The sequence below is a fragment of the Sciurus carolinensis genome, chromosome 5, assembly GCF_902686445.1.
Source record: "Sciurus carolinensis chromosome 5, mSciCar1.2, whole genome shotgun sequence".
NCBI lineage: Eukaryota > Metazoa > Chordata > Mammalia > Rodentia > Sciuridae > Sciurus > Sciurus carolinensis.
This window is the reverse complement of record NC_062217.1, coordinates 74584829-74595220: the sequence shown is the minus strand read 5'-3', so window position 1 is coordinate 74595220 and position 10392 is coordinate 74584829. Positions and strand designations below refer to the sequence as shown.

The 10392-nt window shown below is 31.6% G+C and overlaps 1 pseudogene; it reads left to right on the top strand.

The window, feature by feature from the left end:
• The first annotated feature begins 1002 nt into the window (after positions 1–1002).
• Positions 1003–2234, top strand: LOC124985614 (60 kDa heat shock protein, mitochondrial-like; annotated as a pseudogene).
• The last annotated feature ends 8158 nt before the right edge of the window (positions 2235–10392 follow it).

The window sequence follows — 10392 nt, the reverse complement described above, 5'->3', positions numbered from 1 at the left end:
CATGAATTTCTTTAGAAGTGAGTTCATCCTTGACAAATAGTCCTACTCCATTTACCTTTATTTAAAATACAACTTTTAATTAAGATGGAATTAATTAATCACAGCCTTTTAATGAGAACAATTTTTGTGCTCATCTATCTGATATTAAAGAAGATAAATTTTAAATGGGCATTTATTTAATGCCAGGCTACATCTGTGAAACCTACCCTATTCATTTTTGAAGAAGTTTTGTGTATATATATATATATATATATATATATATATATATATATAGTGGAAATAGTATAAATTCATTGGCATATTGCAAGTATTCTCCAGGTTTATATTTCAGTTTTGTTCATGCATATGTTAAAAGTCGTTTTAATTAAGTCCCATACTTTTTTTGTGAGAACTGTCCTGTATCACTGTCATTTTTCTTTCTTCTATATTAATACTGCACTGTACACCCCACTATATTTTATGAAACTGTTTCATCTCAACATTTTTTTACTTTCACCTCATATTTTACCTTAAGGCCTTTTGGAACAGTAGAGTTTATCTCTCCAATCAATAACTTAAGGTTTTCATAAAAAGCACTCTCTTCTTATCCAGGAGCTCATTGCTCTGATATCATAAAAACAACAATAAAAAATCCACTCTTCGAGGCAATATGATGAGTCATTTTCTCTATCATTCTTTATTTTCCCAAGTCATGACCATAAATTTCTGTCAGTACTCTCAACCTTTGTTTTAAAAGATTCAACATTTACCAGATCTATTAAGCATAAAATTATTATACACAGATACTGTATGGACATTTCAGTGTTTTACTGTTAATAGAAAATAATCATATAAATGTACCTATTACACCATAATTTGTACAGATGCATGTATAAGTGTAAGATATACTAGGAACATGCATAAAGTATCTTCTTTTTACTATTTTAATAAGATTTTAAGATAAATTTCTTCAGTCTTACTTGCTGCCAATGGCCTGCCCTGAACACTCCTTACCCAGGCCCCATGGGGATATTTCCATTATCTCAAGTCCTTCACCAGATAAGATCAGTGTCCAGGGCACTGGCTTCTCCTATCACCTGAGCTTATGTAAAAGATTTAAAATATGATATGGATGCCTGATCTTAATTCTTAAAAGTGCAGACGTTTTAGCCAATACTGTAGCCATTACAATGAGGTCAAAGGAAAGAACAGCAATTACTGAACAGAGGTAGAGAAGTCTTGAAGTAACAGAAGATGGTGTGACTGTTGCAAAGGCAATTGATTTAAAGGATAAATACAAAGTTGGAGCTAAACTTGTTCAAGATGTTACCAATAACACAAATGGCCATTATCCCTGCTACTGTACTGGCATGATCTATTGCCAAGGAAGCCCTTGAGAAGCACAGGAGCTAATCCAGTGGATACCAGGAGAGGTGTGAGGTAAGGTATTGATTTTATAATTGCTAAACTTAGGAAGCAGTCTATACCTGTAACAACCCTTCAAGAAATGAATCAGGTTACTGTAACTGCAAATGAAGACAAAGAAACTGGCAATGTCATTTCTAACACAAAGAAAAAGATTGGAAGAAAGGGTGTCAATACAGTAAAAGATGAAGAAACACTAAATGATGAATTGGAAATTATTGAAGTCATGAAGCTTGATGGGGTCTGTATTTCTGCATACTTTATTAATACATCAAAAGTCAGAAATGTGAATCCATGAATGCCTATGTTTTACTGAGTGAAAAGAAAATGTCTAGCATCCAGTTCATCGTACCTGCTCATGCAAATGCCAGTGCTTATGGTAAACTCTTGTTTATATTGCTGAAGAGGTTGAAGGGGAACCTCTAAGTACACTTGTTTAGAATAGGTTAAAAGTTGGTCGTTAGGTCATGGCAATCACTAGCAAAAGCTGCTATTTTTTGTAGGTTTTGGTGACAATAAAATGAACCAACTTCAAGATGGCTATTGCTACTGGCAGTGTTTGTGGAAGACAGTTTAACGCTAGATAGTAAAGATGTTCAACTTCATGACTCAGGAAAAGTTGGAAAGGCCATTGTCACCGAAGATGATGTCATGCTTTTGAAAGGAAAAGGTGACAAATATCAAATTTAAAAACACATTCAAGAAATCACTGAACAATCAGATATCACAACTAATGGTTATGAAATGGAAAACTGGGTGAATGACTGGCGAGACTTTTAGGTGGAGTAGCTGGGCTGAAGTCAGTGGACAAGCGATGCCAGCATGAATGAAAACATGTCATTCACCGATTTACTGCTTTCAACTTAAATCACTGAGGCACTTCTATTATTCTGCTAAAATCAGAACTTTAGTGCTTACCATCACCAAAGAAGAAGTTCTCTATGGAAAAGTTCACTATGGAGTTGTGTACAAAGTAGAGACATATCCAATTATGTGACAAATTTTTGGTAATAAAAATTTGTTTAAAGTCAAAAAAAGCAAAAAGTGTACAAAGTGATAATGTACAGTTCTCCCACAAATATGGAATGAATGGATCTCAAATCATCAGTAATTTTGCTATACACTAAGGAGAAGTCATCCAGTATCTAGTTTTTTTTTTTTAATATAGTTTAATGTATTTTAATAGCAAACTTACAGGAACAGCACAGAAGACAGACAACATTAAAAACATGTACTTGCATGTAGGACAACTCAGTTAGAAAAGTATAGTGAATGGATGCAATCTACTGTATGATAAAAATACTACAAACACCATTTAGTTGCCGTCAATAAGAAATTTACTTGTTTAAAAAAATCCCAAATGCTGGCATTGTCCAGAAAAATTTAACATTTTTATTTATAATTGTTATAAAGTTGAAGTGCTGAAACTTGTTCACTGAAACATTTTGAATTGCATTAATGCTTTACATCCCCGCATTTATATTAAAAATTCACACACAAATGAAAATGGAATAACGGCCAATACCTGATTTCTGTCCCCTATTTTTCCACCGGCAATCATATATTTAGGTACCTTTTGACCCCATGGAAAAAAATATCTAACGTTCAGAACTACCAATAACAGGAAGAAGAGAAAAAAATTTTTTTTGAGAATGAAATGTTTCCCATCATAGTGAATTCTTAAGCATGTTCTCCACGTATGCGGTGTGCTAGTTGGATGTCTTTCAACCTGTGTGCTATCCAGTATCTAGTTAAAAAAAAAAAAAAAAAAAAAAAAAAAAAAACTCATGGTTACATCATTGTCAAGATTTTCTTTATCTGATATTATTCTTACTTCACAAGGGAAATATAAGAAGTATATGAAACCTAAAACATGTTGAAAATTCAAGGTAGTGTCTCTCTTCTTAGAAACATAAAGGCATATTGAGATTTCTTATATTTAGAAAAAAATGTTTATTGTGTGTGAGTTTAGTCAATTTTAAAATTCGATTATAAAATTCAAAGGCAAAATCAGTCTCATTGTTGGCCTCATGAAATAAATTTGGAAGTGTTTCCTCCACTTTAGGTTTTTGGAATCATTTGAGAAATGGGATTAATTCTTTTTTAAGTATTTGATAAAATTCACTAATGAAGTCATCTGGTTCTGAGTTTTTTATGTTGTGAGGACATTTTCAGTTACTGATTTCATCTCCATACTTGTTATTGATCTGTTCAGGTTTCTATTTCTCCCTTATTTCCTTATGATAGATTGTGTATTTCCAGAGATGTGTCATCACCTCTAAATTATACAATTTGGTGGCACGTAGTTATTCATAAAGTTGCTTACATTCCTTTCTAAGTCTGTACTATTAATTACAATGCTTTCTTTTTCAATACTGATTTTGAGTGTTTTCTCTTTTTTCTGAAAAACTTTAGAGAAAGGTTTACCTTTTCAGAATCCAACTCTCATTTGATTTTCTTCAGTTTTTTCCTCTATTTCATTTATTTCTGTTCTAATTTTTAAAATTATTTTCTTCCTTCAATTAATTTTCAGATGAGTCAGTTCTTCTCTTTCTAGTTTCTCGATATGTAAAGCTAGGATTGAAGATATTATATCATATGTAGAAATTGATAAGCATTCTGCAAAAATGTGGTAAAACTAGTAAAAATGTTCAGTAAAGTTGCAACATACAAAAAAATCACTATACAAAAATCTAATACATTTCTATATATTAGCATTCAACTATTTACAAAGGATATTAAGAAGAAAATCCCATTTGCAATAGCAACAAAAAGATTAAAATACTTACAAATAAACTTAACCAAGAAAGCAAAAGCATTCTACACTGAAAACTAAAAATCATCAATGAAGAAAATTAAACATGACACAAACAAATGGAAAGACATCCCATACTTCTGCATTAGAAGACTTAATATTGTTAAAATGTACATGGTAGCTAAGATAATATACAGATTCAGTGCTGTGGCAACATCATAGCTCCATCTTTTATGGAAATAGAAATATAAATCCTAAAATCTTATGGGACAAAAAGTAGAAAAAAGAAAAAAAAAAAAAAGAAGGATGAGGAGAATGGTTCAGAAAACTAGATATTCACACATAAAAAAAATGAAATTAAACTCTTCTGCCATATACAAAAATTAACTCAAAATTAATTAAAGACAAAAGACTTAAAACTAAAAAGACTCTTTGTCATTGATCTTCACAATGATTTCTTGGATAGGACACAGACAGCAAAACCAAAAATAGACAACTGGGAACACATCAAACTAAAATGTTTCTGCACAATAGAGAGAACAGTCAACAGGATGAAAAGGCATCCGAGAGAATGTAAGGAATTTTTGAAAAAAATTTATATATTTGGTAAGTGATTAATATAGAAGATTCATAGAGAGCTCCCATAACTCAGTAGCACAAATAAAGGGCAAAGGATTTATAGACATTTCTCCAAAGATGGTACACAAATGGACGTTCAGGTATATAAAAAGTGATCATCACGAATCAACAAGGAAATTACACATCAAAATTACAGTGGGATATCAACTCACTTTTGTTCAGATGACCATCATCAAAAAAGAAAGAGAAGATAGAAAGTGTTGATGAGGCTGTAGAGCAATTTCAACACTTGCACACTATTGGTGGGAATATAAAAAGGTGTAATCAGTATGGCAAATAAAGGAAGTTCCACAAAAGAATTGAAAATAAAACTGTCTTATGAATGAGTAATCCCACTTCTGGATATACATATGAATTTTTTTTTTAGATCAAGATATTGGAAAGATATCTGCACTTCCATGTTCATTGCAGCATTATTCACAAACAGTTACGACATGGAAACAACACAAATATTCATTAATAGATGAATGGACAAAAATATGGCAAATACTTACAATAGAAAGTTAATTGACCTTTAAAAAGAGGGAATTCTGCCTAATACAACAGGATGCCTGAACCTAAAGAGCATTACAGTAAGTGAAAATAAGTCATTCACTAAGGAGAAACACTGTACATTCCCATTTGTAAGAGCTTTCTTTTTTCAATTTGTTCTAATTAGTTCTACATGATAGTAGAATATATTCTGACATATTATACACACATATAACTTATAATTTTTCTGACTGTACATGATGCAGAATTCCATTGGTCATATAATCACATATGCACATAGGAGAGAAATGTTCGATTTATTCTACTATCTTTTGTATTTCCATTCCCCCTCCCTTCCCTTCATTCTCCTTTTTTGAATCCAAACTACTTCTATTCTTCCCTAACCCTCATCTCCTAATTGTGAAGTTAGCATCTGCATATCAGAGAAAACATTGATTCATTTGTTCTTTGTGATTGACTTATTTCACTTAGCATGATACCTTCCAGATCTATCCACTTACCAGCAAATGCCATAATTTCATTTTTTCTTATGGTTGAGTAAATTCCATTGAGTGTATATACCACAGTTTCTCTGTCCTTTTATCTACTGAAGGGCACCTAGGTTGGTTCCATAGTTTCACTATTGTGAATTGAGCTGCTATAAACATTGATGTGACTGCATCACTATTGTATGCTGATTTTAAGTCCTTTGGGTATAAACTGAGGAGTGGGATAGCTGGGTCAATGATATCATTCCAAGTTTTCTGAGGCATCTCCATATTGCTTTCCATAGTGGTTGCACCAATTTGCAGCCCCACCAGTAATGTACGAGTGTACCCTTTTCCCCACATCCTTGCTAATATTTATTGTTACTTGTCTTCTTGATAATTGCCATTCCGATTGGAGTGAGATGAAATCTGTGTGGTTTTAATTTGCATTACTCTAATTGCTAGGGAGGTAGAACGTTTTTATATGTTTGTTGATGGATTGCATATCTTTTTCTGTGAATTGTCTGTTCAGTTTATTCGTTCATTTATTATTTGAGTTGTTTTTGTTTTTTGTTTTTTGTTTTTATTGTTGTTGTTTGAGTTCTTTATATATTCAGGAGATTAATGCTCTATCTGAGGTGCAGGTGGCAAAGAATTTCTACCACTCCGTAGGCTCTCTCTTCACATTCTTGATTGTTTCCTTTACAATGAGGAAGATTTTTAGTTTTATTCCAGTCCATTTATTGATTCTTGATTTTATTTCTTGCACATTAGGATTCTTGTTAAGGAAGTCAGTTCCTAACCCAACATGATGTAGATTTGGTACTACATTTTATTCTATCAGGCACATGGTCTCTGTTCTAATGCCTAAGTCCTTGATCTATTGTGAGTTGATTTTTGTGCAGGGTGAGAGATAGGGGTAGAATTTCATTTTGCTACATATTGATTTCCAGTTTTCCCAGCACCACTTGTTGAAAAGGCTATCTTTGCTCCAATGCATGTTTTTGGGAACTTTGCCTGAGATAACTGTATTTATATGGCTTTGTCTCTGTCTCTGTGTCTTCTATTTTGTACCATTGGTCTACCTATCTGTTTTGGTGCTAATACCATTGTGTTTTTGTTACTCTTGCTCTGTAGTATAGTTGAAAAGTCTGGTATTGTGATGCCTCCTGCTTCACTTCTTTTGCTTAGGATTACTTTGGCTATTCTGGGTCTCTTATTTTTCCAAATGAATTTCATGACTGCTTTTTCTATTACCATGAAAAATATTATTAAGATTTTAGTAGAAATTGCATTAAATCTGTATAGCACTTTTGTTAGTTTGGTCATTTTGACGATGTTAATTCTGCTTATCCAAGAGCATGGAAAATCTTTTCATTTTCTAAGGTCTTCTTCAATTTCTTTTTTTAGCATTCTGTAGTTTTCATCATAGAGGTCTTTCACCTTTTTTTGTGAGATTGATTCCCAAATATATTTTTGAGGCTATGGTGAATGGGGTAGTTATCCTAATTTCTTTCAGTAGATTCATCACTGATGTATAGGAATGCATTTAATTTATGGGCTTATTTTATATTGTGCTTCTTTGTTGAATTCATTTATGAGTTCTAGAAGTTTCCTGGTGGAATTTCTGGGTCTGCTATATATTGAATCATGTCATCTCCAAATAGGGATAGTTTGAGTTATAGAATATGCTATCAAAAGCCTACCAACTAAGAAAAGCCCAGGACCAGATGGATTCTCAAATTCAACAAGACCCTCAAAGAAGAATTAACACCAATACTTCTCAAATTTATTCCATGATATAGAAAAAGAGGGGGCCCTTCCAAACTCATTCTATGAGGCTAGTATCACACTGATACCAAAAGCTGACAAAGACACATCAAAGAAAGAAAACTTCAGACCAATATCTCTGAAGAACATAGACTCAAAAATCTCAATAAAATTCTGCAAATTGCATAGAAAAACGTATTTTAAAAGATAGTGCACCATGATCAAGTGTGGTTCATCCCAGGGATGCAAGGTTTGTTCAGCATTCTGAAATCAATAAACATAATTCATCACATAAGTAGACTAAAGCACAAGAATCACATGAATATCTCAGTAGATGCAGAAAAAGCATTTGACAAAACGCAGCACCTCTTCACGTTCAAAACACTAGAGAAACTAGGAATAGTAGGAATGTACCTCAACAATATAAAAGTTATATATGCTAAACCCAAGGCCAACATCATTCTAAATGGAGAAAAATTAAAAGGATTCCCTCTAGAAACTGGAACAAGACAGAGATGCCCTCTTTCACCACTTCTATTCAACATAGTCCTGGAAACTCTAGCCAGAGCAATTAGACAGGAGAAGAAATTAAATTGATACCAATGGGAAAAGAAGAACTCAAACTATCACTGTTTGTAAGAGCTTTCTAACAGTAAAACACAGAGAGGCAGAGGGTGGAATGTTATCAAGGGCTAGAGGTAGAAGAAATGGGAAATTGTTTAATGGGTATGAAGTTTCAGTTATGCAAGATGAATGATTTCTGCACATCAACATATTCACTATAGGTAATACTTCACACTTAAAATTTTAGGATGGAAATTCTCATGTTAAGTGTTCTGACCTATGAAAACAAAATAAAAGGAGAAAAAGAGTAAAGAAAATAAAAGAGCATTAGAAAACTTACAGAAGTGATGGATACATGTATTAACTGTAGGTATTTCATAGGTGTACACATATGTCCAAACTTATCAGGGCATATATTAAACATATGCAGTTTTTACACCAATTATACATCTACAGAGTTGTTATAAAAAAGTTTAATCTTTTGAAAAATGAACTAGTAATGCTTCTCTAAAATCTTAAATATATTATTTTCCAGAAAAAACATTTTAGTGCTTATTCTTACATTTTTATTCAAATTTAATTTTAAATTTTAATTTAATTTTATTCTAATTAATTTTCATGGATACAGGGTTTTTTCCCTAATATGTAAATGTGCTCTAAGAAATAAGTCAACATTATTATTCATGTCATCAATTTCATAAATTTCAAGTATTTGCTGCATATTTTATCTATTATCTATGATCTTACATTTATTGCATCTATTTTTCACATGTAGCATAGTACTTTGTAATACCATTACTTAAATTGTAATGAAGGTATACTTGGAATCAGGAACACTTTTACATTAAAAATTAGATTAAATATATGTGTATATCTTTGGGTATTTTTACTGTGAGGTTTCTTTATTCTGAGAATTTTGTCTTTTAGGTTTTTAGGTATCTTTTCCTAAGATTATCTTCAGATAAATTTCAATCTATTTAGAACTCACATATGTATTATATATATATTTCATATATTTATATATATATATATACACCTCTGAAATGTATATATGTACCTAGATACACATTATAGGCATACATATCTTTGGAATACAAATATATATGAAATTAGAAATAATAGAACATATCATAATAAATATGAAAAGTTTTATTTCAAAAATATTCTTATTTCTGAAGATAAGCAGGGTGGATTTTTATTCAGCAACATTTTAATAGTTTCCTCTGAAATAATATATTAAAAGCCCTGAAATTCTGACATCTCTCTAAAAAAGCACTTACATAATCTTATTTTGTAACCAAAGTGGATATTTATGAAAATTTGATGCATATAATGAAGAATAGCATTATGTCCTATCAATGAGGACATCAATCATGTGCAGAAATATAAAATGAAAGGGCTTTATTTTAATGGACTCCATAATAATAACAGTCTTGTCATTGCACTTAGCCTGGTTTCCAATGGAGACAAGAATTATGAAGCTACTTAGTGCTCTTATGCTTTAGGTAGCAAATAAAAGTTAAATAATAATTATTACTCTTGGACTATCAGTCAGACTGTCAGTCTCTGTAATGTTAATAACTTGGCTTTAGAAGGAAATTTCGACCCAGTTTACAATGATATGAGTCTCAGTACTGGATCAGAATATAAACAAGAAAATAAATACAAATTATCACTGGGATGTATATGTGAAAACAATTGTCAGAAACTTAGCATTTATTTTTATTTTAAGTATAGATGTCGAATTTTATAAAAAATTTTAAATACTCCCTTATTTTGAAGAGTATATGGGCCTTTTCAAAGATTTTTGTTGAAAAGAACTTTACTAAAATACCTCACCCTTCTGACATATCATTTGCTTCCCATATTGAAACATGCCCAACAGATTAATAACTGTCTGAGTACTAAGTGGTTTTCAATGTTTCTTCAGAAGATATCTACTCCATTTTGCCTGATCAAAAATTCTCCTTTGTATAAGTTCAGTTGTGCAAGATAAGTAATTTCTAGAAATTAACATAGTACCTATGGTTGACAATACTATATTGTGCCCTTAAATTTTTAAGTGCACATATACTCCTCTAATTTACCTGCATTTTTCTGGTCCACATCAAAACCATTTCTTAGTAATGATATCAACAAAGACTATGCCATCAAATAATATCTATCTGAATTCTACTGTCAAAAACCAAGTTCAATGTCACTTTCCAAAATAATTGATTTTATTTTAAAACTGTCTTTGATTTTCCTTCTTAAGATTTATTAGCATGAGAATCTGCCATGACGTAAATCTGAAATAAAGTT